Raw genomic sequence first — 11,632 nt, 5'->3', positions numbered from 1 at the left:
CAGCACTGGTCAGTGACAGTTTAGGATAATAAAACCCCCCAGGCCAGTGTCCCATGTTGATGCAGTTTCTAGTTTCTACAAACAGGATGCCTGGCTTGGCCATCTCTTTGACCAAAAGATCAGGTCAGTTCTGCCCAACCCCCAAACCTAACTAATACCCTCTGGATCTTAGTTAGGCATCTTAAAACAACACCATAAATACTTTAAGACAATCTGAGTGTCCCTTATACAGAGTAAACCACATCACAGAACCTCAGTTTCTGTCTATAACAAAGGAACTTACTTTTTACCGCTTAAAGAAACATAGATATTGTAACTATGTCAAAAATTGCCATTACAGCCTCCTATCTGAAACTTTCCGCAAGACGGTTTAACACGTCTTATCTTAGATGCACATCAGCAAGCAGTTGCTAATTCATACCAAAATGGAAAAGAGTTCTAAAACATTTGCAAGCTTTTGCTAATCCATCCTGTCTCAATACACATATGGAAGCAAGTTCTAACACATCCTATGCAAATACACATGATCTAGTAAGCATTTTTATTCATTATTTCTCCAAGGTGCATTCAAACAAATGCTTCTCCATGTACATCCTTTCAGCCGATGTTAAACCTTTTCTCATGTATATGAATAAATGGTGAAATCAATCACGTGAGTGTCTTGACTGAAATGGAAATCAAATCCATAGGGCTAAACCTCTGTCAGTTTGTGTGGCCTAGCCTACATAGCGCTAACTGTTATTTTGCTCATTTGAGTATGTCTACGTGGACTCCTTAGCTTGAGACAATCTTTTGAAGAGTTATTTTGTTGCCTGCCTGTGCTTAAAGGTGACATGACATGAAAACTTCATTTTATGAGGTTATTTAACATTAATATGAGTTCCCCTAGCCTGCCTTTGGTCCCCCAGTGGCTAGAATTTTCGATAGGTCTAAACAAAGCCCTGGGTGTTCTCCTCCGCCTTTGACAAAATGAAGGCTCAAACGCTCTGTTTGAAAATCTCCTCCAAGTGACGTAGATACGAGAAAGGTTACCTCCCCTCTCTCTGCTTTGCCCGCCCAGATCATCTGGCCCGCCCATTAGAAACTGAGCTACAGTACCACCGTGCAAGGGCAAGTGCGATATCGGTTTTTCCTGGAGAGACATCATGGCGAGCAAACAAACGAAGCACAACAGTTGCTCAGTGCTTGGATGTACAAATGCAAGCTCAAATCTTTATTTAATTCCTTCATCCGAGCCTCTGCACAACCAATATCTCAATTTTATTTTCGCTGGAAATGCGCCGACACAACTTCCCAAAGTTTTGCATGTCTGCGTCAAACATTTCAGCCACTACTGTTTCCTCAATTTGAGCCAACACAAAGCTGGTCTTGCTGAAATTAATTTCTGGATCATTACTAAATCTCCTTGGTCAAGCTACAAAACTTGGACAAGTAAGTTAACTAACGCTATATAATTGTGTTGCTTTACTGAACATTGTTACCTACCCTTAGAATGTGGCTGTGACATTAGCTCTGCAGCTAACAGCTGAGTTACTGTTGCTAACGTACAAACGCTGTAACGCCAGTGTTGTACACTTCTTTGTTATTTGGATAACCGTTATGCTGTTGGTGTTATGGCGTGCGCGATATCCGCCTTTCCCCTCTTTGAAATTATTATGAGTGTGCACCTCTGCAAACCAGGGTGATCAGATGAGAAGGGGCAAATTCGAAGCATTTTACAGTAACGGGGCTACGAGCCAGCTGAGTTACTGTCGCTAATGTAAAGGTAGATGGCATCAAGTGTGTGTGTGAATACAAACGCTGTAACGCCAGTGTTGTACACTTCTTTGTTATTTGGATAACCGTTCTGCTGTTGGTGTTATTGCTCGCGATATCCGCCTTTCTCCACAAATGAAATGAATGAGTGTGCACCTCTGCAAACCAGGGTGATCAGAAGGCTAAATTTGAGGCATCTTACAGCAACGGGGGCTACGAGCCATTGCGATACATCCGTTGTAAACATTAGTGCATGTTGCCGCCCCTCTCCTCCTCATTAGCATTTAAAGCTACAGACACAGAAACAGCGCGTTCTGGGGAAAGCTGATTGTGGGACTACTTGTAGTGGCTATAATTCTGCACCATGGCTGAATTTCGGGATAGAGACTTCAGATACAGTATTAGGGGACCACTAAGGCCTATATAAAAGCATCCAAAAACAGCATGTCATGTCACCTTTAAGGCTATTGGACTGTTTGAATTGTGAAGAACACAAAACCGCTCATCCGAGCCATAGCTTAATCAAACTGTAAAAAGGTTTTACCCGTGCGCACAAACCCCAATTAGGCTAAGTCGATGTGAACTCTGTCCCGTCTCCAGTCAGCTGGCTGACATTCCACACAAAGATCAGTCATGTGAACGTGGTGACAAATACTGTCGCTGGATCTTACTAGGCCCTGTAACTCAGTAACGCCATTCTCTACTGCCAATCATCCAAAATTATTAAATATTACACAACATTGACATGAGATGGCATGTTCCCAAAAATAAAGGAACGTAACTTATAGGCAGGCCCAAACGGACTACGCTGATTAGTTTTCACATTTTCTTATTAGACTGAAAAACTGCGGAAATCTGCTGAGTTCCGCTAGCCTTCGTGTTCTTATGTCGGAGCGACTGAAGATGTTCCACAACAATTTGACGGCAAATATGGTTGATTGAATGTTGACAAACTTTGCAAAAAAGTATTGATCCATCCTCACAATAATCGGCTGAAAACTCCCTGGCCCTGTCTCTTGCTGTAATTTTGGTCGATGAGTGTTTCCTTTTCAATTCTTAGCATTTTTGGCTAACGTTTTAATAACAGAGACGTAATATGAGTTGAAAACCCTGTAAAAAAATGTAAAAACAGTGTATTTACATTTTGCCTCCGACCAATTCGTTCTACTTGAAAATCCTCGGGTTTTCGACGGAATTCTGCGCCCGCGTATTCCGTTTGGGCCTGCTTATAGGTTACCGTTACATTATAACACTGAATCAACTAACAGACATTTCATTCACCGTCTGCATTACTGATCTGGGTATCACTGCAGTGCACTAGTAGCATATGCTTAATTTAAGTTGAAAGGTCATTACATGGGACATTTACATTTATGCATTTAGCAGACGCTTTTCTCCGAAGCGACTTCCAAAAGAGAGCTTTACAAAAGTGCATAGGTCACTGATCATAACAATGAGATAGCCCCAAACATTGTGGAAAACCAAAACATGAAGCATACATAGTGAAAACTAAAAAAGTCCCAAAGAGAAGAACCATAAGCGCATGTAGTTATACAAGATACAATTAAACAACATGAACCTTGAAAAAGTCCAAGCAGGGCCGGCCCAAGCCTTTATGGGGCCTTAAGCAGAATGTATTTCGGGGCCCCTCAGTGTCGCCAATTATTATTATTATTTCTTAATTAACGTATTTATACTATTAAACTTAATTTTATTACACATTGTTCATTTTTGGTGCGCCGTTTTTTTGAGGTCGGCATTTATTTGAGGGTGACGTTTAATCAAACAAATACGGTATTCTAGGCTAGCTGCGCTAGCATGCTAACATGTTAGTTCGCTACATCAAATGTTCTTAGATAGTTTGAACAGTACTGTACGGTCTTCAAAATCACCGATTAAGCAACAAGCAAATATCAATGTTAGTTACAGTAGATAGCACTATCATCTGCTTTTTATTAATGCTGATTTGCAAGGAATGAAAGAACAGCTAGCTAGCGAAAACACCTAGACTACCTACGGTAGCCTGTAAACTAGTTTAGCTTGCTAATGCGAGAGCACCTGCTTCTCCAGTTCTTTCTATAGATAATCTAGATAGGCGTTAGCAAAAGGCTAGACTGCTATTCGTTTTCTGGCTATTTTTTGTAAGCTTCCCTTCTAATGCCGACTAACAGCTAGTCTCTAGCTAGCTAGAGTAATTTGCTAAGTAAGGTATGTTGATGTGATATTTGAAACGTATTTAGCTAACAGTGGATCCCTAGTGCAATACAAGAGAATGTTCATTAAAATTACATGCTACTGCTACCGTATTTCTGGGGCGGCGTTTATTACACAATGTTCATTTTTGGTGCGGCGTTTAAACAAGGGCAGTGTTTAACTGAAAAAACACTGTACATTAAACTGTAATGTGCTCTTGGGGGCCCTCTGGTGGCCACGGAGGCCCTAAGCAGCCACTTAATTTGCTTATGCCTTGAGCTGGTGTTGAGTGCAAGGGTGTACCTGCGGAAAAAAGCAAGCAACAAAAATATATTACACAGCAAGTACAATAGTTTTAAGTCAGTTACAACTAACCAACAAGAGCAAGTTTCTCAATAAGAGTCATTGTGATCCTGGAGGAAACATCAGGTCCAGACAATCATTCCTAAGTGCCGTTGTACTCCCGGAACAAGTGTGTCTTGAGCCTTTTCTTGAAGGTGGGGAGACAGTCAGTGTCTAACTGTGGGAGTTGATTCCACCATTGGGGGGCCAGACAAGAGAAGAGTTTGTTTTGGGACCGGGCACTCTTGAGCGGTGGGACCACCAGACGGTTGTCAGAAGAAGACCATAGGTGGTGGGTGGGGGTGTAAGGCTGGAGCATAGATCTGATGTAGTTGCGTGCAGTCCTGTTCACCGCTTGGAAGGTCAGCACCAGGGTCTTGAATCTGATACGGGCCGTAATGGGAAGCCAGTGGAGGGAGATGAGGAGCAGGGTAACATGGGCAGGGCTCTAGAAACTAATTTAGTCGCATAATTTGCGACCAAAATTTGAACGGGTGCGACTAAAAATGTTCCTAAGTCGCACCGGTGCACCAAACCTCCTCGCATCCGCTGCCTCCCCAGGAACGAAGCGTTTGTTTCTCCTTTGACGGAACACTCATGGTTGGATCGTATCGTGGTCTAAACTAATCATAGACAGAGATGGGGCGGGCCTTTGCTTCTGATTGGCTGTGGTCCAGATATTCCTGTAGGCCGACACTGCTCTGTGCTGTGTAATTGAAATTACGACCTGAGCACCAGAGAATCAGTTATGGCAGACCTGGGCATTGTGCGGCCCGCGGGCCACAACCGGCCCACAGGCTGTCCCAATCCAGCCCACGTGAGGTAAATCAAAAATTAAAAATAAATAAATGTGTCGAGCGCTAGTAAGCATGTAGTCCTGAAAGACTGAGTAGGGGGTATCTGCAGAGCCGGAGCCCCCGGAGCCCCTGGAGAGCTGGAGAGCTGCAGTTTCAGGACTGCAGTTTCCTGACCGCAGTTCTAGGACCCTCGTTTTATCTGACAGTGCCACGTAGCGAATGGGATAAACATGGACCGGAAGAAGATAATATTTTCTTGCAGTAGTAAATATTGTAGGATTACGGCTCAGAACAAGATGGACTAGAATCAGAGTGTAAGTAGCTAATGTGAATTGCGTATGGTTATGTATAAAACAATTCTGGTGTCTTGAATTGGACAACGTTAGCTAGCTAACTTCAACTTTGCTGTCGAAATCATTTTTAAGACACTGGAGTGGTTTTCAACGTCAAACAAACTACTTGATTAGCTAGAGCTAACATTCAGTAGTTATAGCACTAGTTAGCTAGCTCTACACACGTAGCTTCCTTAAAAACGAACTGAAAATTGTTACTCTGTTTATTTGTTTAATGAAACAGTAGCGCGACGTAGCTTATGTAAACCAAGTATTGTTCAACATATTTAAGTTAGCTAGTTAAACGTTCAAACAATTCTGGTACAATTATCTGTTCTCTTATGATAATTTTATGAAATATGAACTTTTAGACTATTAGTTTTTCTTTATTGAAACCATTTTGGCGATTTTGGCAAGCCCAACTACTGTAGGTGTCTTATGATAAAGCCAGAACATTAATAAAACTTCAAAAAAATGATAGGTTAAAAGCAAGTGGATTCGATCTGTCAGGTAAACAAAATCTGCAGCTTACTGTCTTAAAAATTAACCATATAATTGTTGTAGGCCATCATATAGGCTACGGCCTGAGTAGGCTGAGGAATCTGTCCCTGCAGGATGCAAAAAAGGTCTTCATCTCTGGACCAGTTAACCATCAGAGGTAAGTAGAGAATGTATATTTTCTGCACAATGCCATAAAACTTTATAATTTACTATTAATACTAGTGCTGTCAAACGACTAAAATATTTAATCGCGATTAATTGCATTAATGTCATAGTTAACTCGTTAACTAACATTTTTATCTATTCTAAATGTCGCTTGATTTCTTTTTGTCCCATTCTTTTTTTAAATTTTTATGCTCTTATCAACATGGAAAAGTGGAAAGGTGGACGAGGGGGCGGAAAATTCGCATCAGCTGTGTGCTTGGCCATCAAGTGGTATTTCAGACTGGACGTGCTGCGATGATAGCTCAGTTTACAACGACAAAACACACTGATCACTTTGGTCTTGTCAATGAAACCATTTGGCAACTTTTAAAAGTAAACTTTCCATTCAGAATCTTATTGGCATCCATTTCGGCGGCTCGCACTCGCCATCCACTCAAAACGTAACGTTACCAACTACCAGAGAATGTCTAATATCCGTATATGGGCTCTGCTACTACTCTTTAGCCGGCTCGCAAGCCAAACAAGTGTGTGGGGCGTGCCTGTTGTTTTGTTTCCGGTCTAGCTAGATCCGTTGTGGTGTTGAAGTTTTTCTACCGTCGGAAGTTGTTGCAACAGCATGTGAAAAAAACTACAAAGTTTAAAAAAGCGATAAAAAAATGTACGCCGTTAATTTGGGTTTGCGTTAACGCCGTTATTAACGCGTTAAACTGACAGCACTAATTAATACCTTTATTATCAACCACTTAAGTAATGCTAATTAATGTACATTACTTTGTTAGGGTAACTGATATTTATGCTTACCTAGAAGTAATATTGTCTGTACTATTTCAGTGAAGTGGAGGAGTTTGATAGGGGGATATCTAAACAATTGCGCACTGAAGAGAGACCATTCAACTAGTTAGTAGTGCTGTTACCGACTTCACAATATGGGGTTTGAATATTGAAAGGTCAGGAAAAGTCAAATATCCATAATGTTTTTTTTTATATTTGTTTTTCTTGCTTCTATCTCTCATTGAAGGATGAAGTTGTGTAGCCTGTGTATGGTGAAACTCACTCCTCAAGTATGTAACAGGCCACCCGCGTCAGCGAATTGGTTGCTTTTCGTTGGCGTACTTGGTAGTGGTGACGCTTAGGAAGTCTGAGGTGGTGAGTTCGACTCCTGGGGCCTGTACTACAAATCAAGATTTGGCGTTAGCGAGGTAACTTCAGGTTCAACCCAGGGTTTTCTGTACTACGACGGTGGATCACTTGTTACCGGGGTAGATCGCCATGGTAACACATGCTGAACGGCTAACCTGGTCGGGAGCAGGATAAGTTGGAGATCAGAGATCAACCGGTATGAAAACCCCGCCCATTAACTCATTCTTGACGATAATGTCGTCACCGTTCATAGTAGATCATGTGCAGCTTGGTGCGCGGATAGTGAGAGGTGCGCTCAGAAGAGCCAGAACATTTTGAGACCGACAAAACCCTTTCGCATTCCCTCATGAGTATCTTTCTGAAATATATAGATTCTTAGCAGAGGGAATTACGTATATTGCCAGCTTCTGTATGTTGCCAATGCGACGCATTGAAGTTGTGCACTCAGTCCCACAGACTGAATGAATAGTGTTTCGTTATTTCGCTATGGGTAGCTAGTTTTATTGTGTGGGTGATGCGGAGAACCTGAGCAAGAACACGGTCTGCCGCGCAATTTTGAACGGATTTTATTTAATGGCTGTTGCCACCATATTCTGATTAATGGAGTGATGAAAAAAAGATATCCAAAGTGCCCTTTGTAAAAACTTTGGACTCTGAAAGAAGGTTTTTCACTCAATGTTCTGATTTCTGTTCTGGAAATGTATGCAAAGAATATCATATTTTACAACGTCATCATTTGCTCATTTAAACATAGGCCTACATTTACAGGAAACTAGTAATGAAAACATTATTTGACCTACTATTAGTTATCAACTTGGGAGGTTTCATGTTGATATGTTATCCCTATTCACTGTGTCTCCCCTTAACCCTTTTGTCCTTGGGTTGCTTTGACCCATTTTCTAATCATTTCCATATCAGAAATTGGGGTTCCTTTCAACCAAAACCTTTCAAACCAAAAAGAACAATGGGTATCTGTACAAAGCTCTTCACAAGTGATACATACATGATTATTTCACTACTTTCATTGATTTTTGATGTTTCATTCACTTTTATAGCATTTTTCAAAAATAATAAATAGGACATTGAAAGAGAGAAGTGGTGAAAACCCCCACAAAAGATTCAAAAGGCACAACAAAAAAGCCACAAAAAGGTATAGAAATATCAAAACGTAGACAAAAGTTTAACAAATACATCCTCATGTGTTCTCCCCTAGGAATGGGAAAAATATGTCAGTGTAACTAAGTTTAGTGTCGTTCATTCAGTCATGAGTCATCTCTTCTCATATTCCAGTTTTTCTGTCTCCAGCCTTGTTTTTTTAATTAAAAGCCTCTTATTATCGAGCTCCAGGGTTCTTTAATACAGGGCCCTCACACTGTCTGCTCCAACCTGAAACAAATGAAGAACATTGTCCCTTTGCAAGGCACACTTGGAGAAAGTTGAAGGTGTCCATTTGAATACTGTGGTTTTTTGCTTATACCTTGTGTCTTTGTCTTGGCCTTGAAGTGGAGGCCCTAGGCTCAGGGGGAGGAAGAAGTTCCTCTTCCTGCTGAGTTCAACACCATAGAAATGTAATAAATTGAGTCATATTTGAAATGAGCACTTTAGGGACTTGTGTCTTATGTTGAGACCACCACAATTAGTAAGTCATTACAGACACTTCGATCACAGCCACACGTTCGCGCACTCTCACCATCTGTGTTGCTAGTGGTAAATAAAACTCAAAGGTGTACTCCCAAAATGAGCAGGCAGACAAAGTTTCCTGATCATCTACGACCTCCAGTGAGTGAAAAACCTTCTTTCATTTTGCCAACATATTAGGAGTCCAAAGTTTTTACAAAGGGCACTTTGGATATCTTTTTTTCATCACTCCTTTAATCAGAATATGGTGGCAACAGCCATTAAATAAAATCCGTTCAAAATTGCGCGGCAGACCGTGTTCTTGCTCAGGTTCTCCGCATCACCCACACAATAAAACTAGCTACCCATAGCGAAATAACGAAATGCTATGCATTCAGTCTGTGGGACTGAGTGCACAGCTTCAATGCGTCGCATTGGCAACATACAGAAGCTGGCAATATACGTAATTCCCTCTGCTAAGAATCTATATATTTCAGAAAGATACTCATGAGGGAAGGCGAAAGGGTTTTGTCGGTCTCAAAATTTTCTGGCTCTTCTGAGCGCACCTCTCACTATCCGCGCACCAAGCTGCACATGATCTACTATGAACGGTGACGACATTATCGTCAAGAATGAGTTAATGGGCGGGGTTTTCATACCGGTTGATCTCTGATCTCCAACTTATCCTGCTCCCGACCAGGTTAGCCGTTCAGCATGTGTTACCATGGCGATCTACCCCGGTAACAAGTGATCCACCGTCGTAGTACAGAAAACCCTGGGTTGAACCTGAAGTTACCTCGCTAACACCAAATCTGGTGACTCCAGGGCAGCGTCACACATCTGTCCACATTGATATAGTTTCCTCCTTTTCTTTAGGCTATTTTAGCTTCCTTAATTTGCTTACTTCATTTTATCAAAGTACACTGGATCTTGACATCGTATTGTATGTGATTTTAATTGCTTTAATTATCAATTTTTTATTATTCAAACATGTATTCAAATATTATACCTTTCCATATTATTAGAAAATATTTTTAAATATGATACCTTTCTATATAATTGTGTCATCAAACATCATCACATATGCCGGAGTTTTCCTTGTTTCTTGCCTCGCAAACCATTCAAACATTTTGTTGCGATCTAGTGACACTGCCTTTCAATTCGCTAGGTGGCGCTGCCAGGGTCCTACAACTGCGGTCCTGAAACTTCAGTCCTGAAACTTCAGCTCTCCGGGGCCTCCGGAGTCTCCGGCTCTGCAGGTTCATACTATTGGAAAGACAAGTGATCAAGCGATTTACACATGTGCGCTTGCGTAACCTCACCGACAGGAGAGTTAGCTGTTGGTTAGCCCTCGAAAATGAAAAACGAAAGGTTGATACAGAATGTAGAGTTTTTAACAAGACATGGACTTCTAAGTATCTGTTTACTGAGGTCAAAGTCAAATCTGTGTTCTTAGTTTGCTAAGGTCGCTGTGTTGAAGGATTATTATTTGAATCGGCACTAAGGGACTAAAAAAAAAAACTAACACGGACATAATAAGAACTTGACTGATTCAGTGGGCGCGGGCTGATGGCTTGCTAGTTAAACTGCAGACCTTGATCATCACCTGTCAGCTGTCCTTCGTAGCCTTGCTGCCAGCCCAACTTCTCCCCGCCCACAAAAAAATTTGGTCGGGAAGTTGGGTCTGGAGGGTCTCGTATTGGGGAACAACTACAGAAAACCAGAATCTGGGCGTACCAATGAAATTGCCAGGGCGGGCTTTATACGATGATGGACAGATGATCAACAGTAATGTAATCACCCACGTCACAAAAGAGCACTTAAGTTGAATTTGTTTTGAACAAACAACATATTACCTTGCTCTGATTGGTTGTAGGTCTATCCAATTGAGCGAAGAGGCATTTGTTTTCCAGGCTCGTTTGAAACACGCCCCGTAGTCAAAGCCCAACTGAGAGTTCTCAGACTCATATTCTGACTAGAATTATGAGTATGACAACGTCAGGCTATGTCCTTCGCACATCCACCTCAGACATTCAGCCAGATTTCGATGCACTTGTTCAAGTCCACTGGATTCCTCTCACTGAACAAAATTAACTGAAAAAAAGTATTGCTTTTTGTATAAAGTTGATCAATTGCATATCTTTAACTTACTGCAAAACAACTTTTCAGTGTTTGTGAAGATTAACAATTTACAAATAAAATGAAACACTGATGTAATGATTATTTTAGTTTTTACTGTACTTCGATAGTCTTTTACTAGTTGAACAGCATGTAAAATATTTACAGAATATCCTTATTCTTCTGAAAACCAGTAACAGCTAGGCTAATAAAGAATATACTTCACTGCTTTTTACAATGGGGGAAAATGAATAGTGAGCAGAATTAAGTTCAAGTTATTGTTGATGCGGCCCTCTAACACATTTCAAGTTTCTCATGTGGCACTTTGTCAAAATTAATTGTCCACCCCTGAGTTACGGAGCTGGGCCATAGAGCTAACCCATGGAGCTCGGATTTTGATGCTAGGGAGAGTGTGGCAACCTGGTTCAGCCAAGGCCAAAGGGCAAGAAAGCCAAATTACAGGTGTTGGCCATCTGAAGGGCATGCGGTTTGGGTTCACCTTTGGGTGCACCTAAATTTTGTGCTGGTGCACCTAAATAAAAAAGTTAGGCGCACCAGTGCAACCAAGGGAAAAAGTTAGTCTGGAGCCCTGATGGGAGGGTCTGGGTACATTGAAGATCAGGCGGGCTGCCGCGTTCAGAATCCTCTGGAGAGGGCGGGTTGCACATGCTG

The 11,632-nt window shown here is 41.4% G+C and overlaps 1 long non-coding RNA gene across 2 annotated transcripts; it reads left to right on the top strand.

Moving 5' to 3' along the window:
• The first annotated feature begins 1,160 nt into the window (after positions 1–1,160).
• LOC146260552 (uncharacterized) lies at positions 1,161–10,995 on the top strand. 2 transcript variants are annotated; one of them, XR_014729535.1, is made up of 3 exons: positions 1,161–6,077; positions 7,104–7,231; positions 10,011–10,995. It is a non-coding gene; the product is annotated as an uncharacterized LOC146260552 (long non-coding RNA). The 2 variants fall into 2 exon arrangements; XR_014729536.1 differs by lacking the exon at positions 1,161–6,077 and adding an exon at positions 6,272–6,982.
• The last annotated feature ends 637 nt before the right edge of the window (positions 10,996–11,632 follow it).

The sequence above is a fragment of the Hypomesus nipponensis genome, chromosome 13 (assembly GCF_054491055.1).
Source record: "Hypomesus nipponensis isolate SF chromosome 13, ASM5449105v1, whole genome shotgun sequence".
Lineage (NCBI taxonomy): Eukaryota > Metazoa > Chordata > Actinopteri > Osmeriformes > Osmeridae > Hypomesus > Hypomesus nipponensis.
This window is presented reverse-complemented; position numbering and strand designations above follow the sequence as displayed.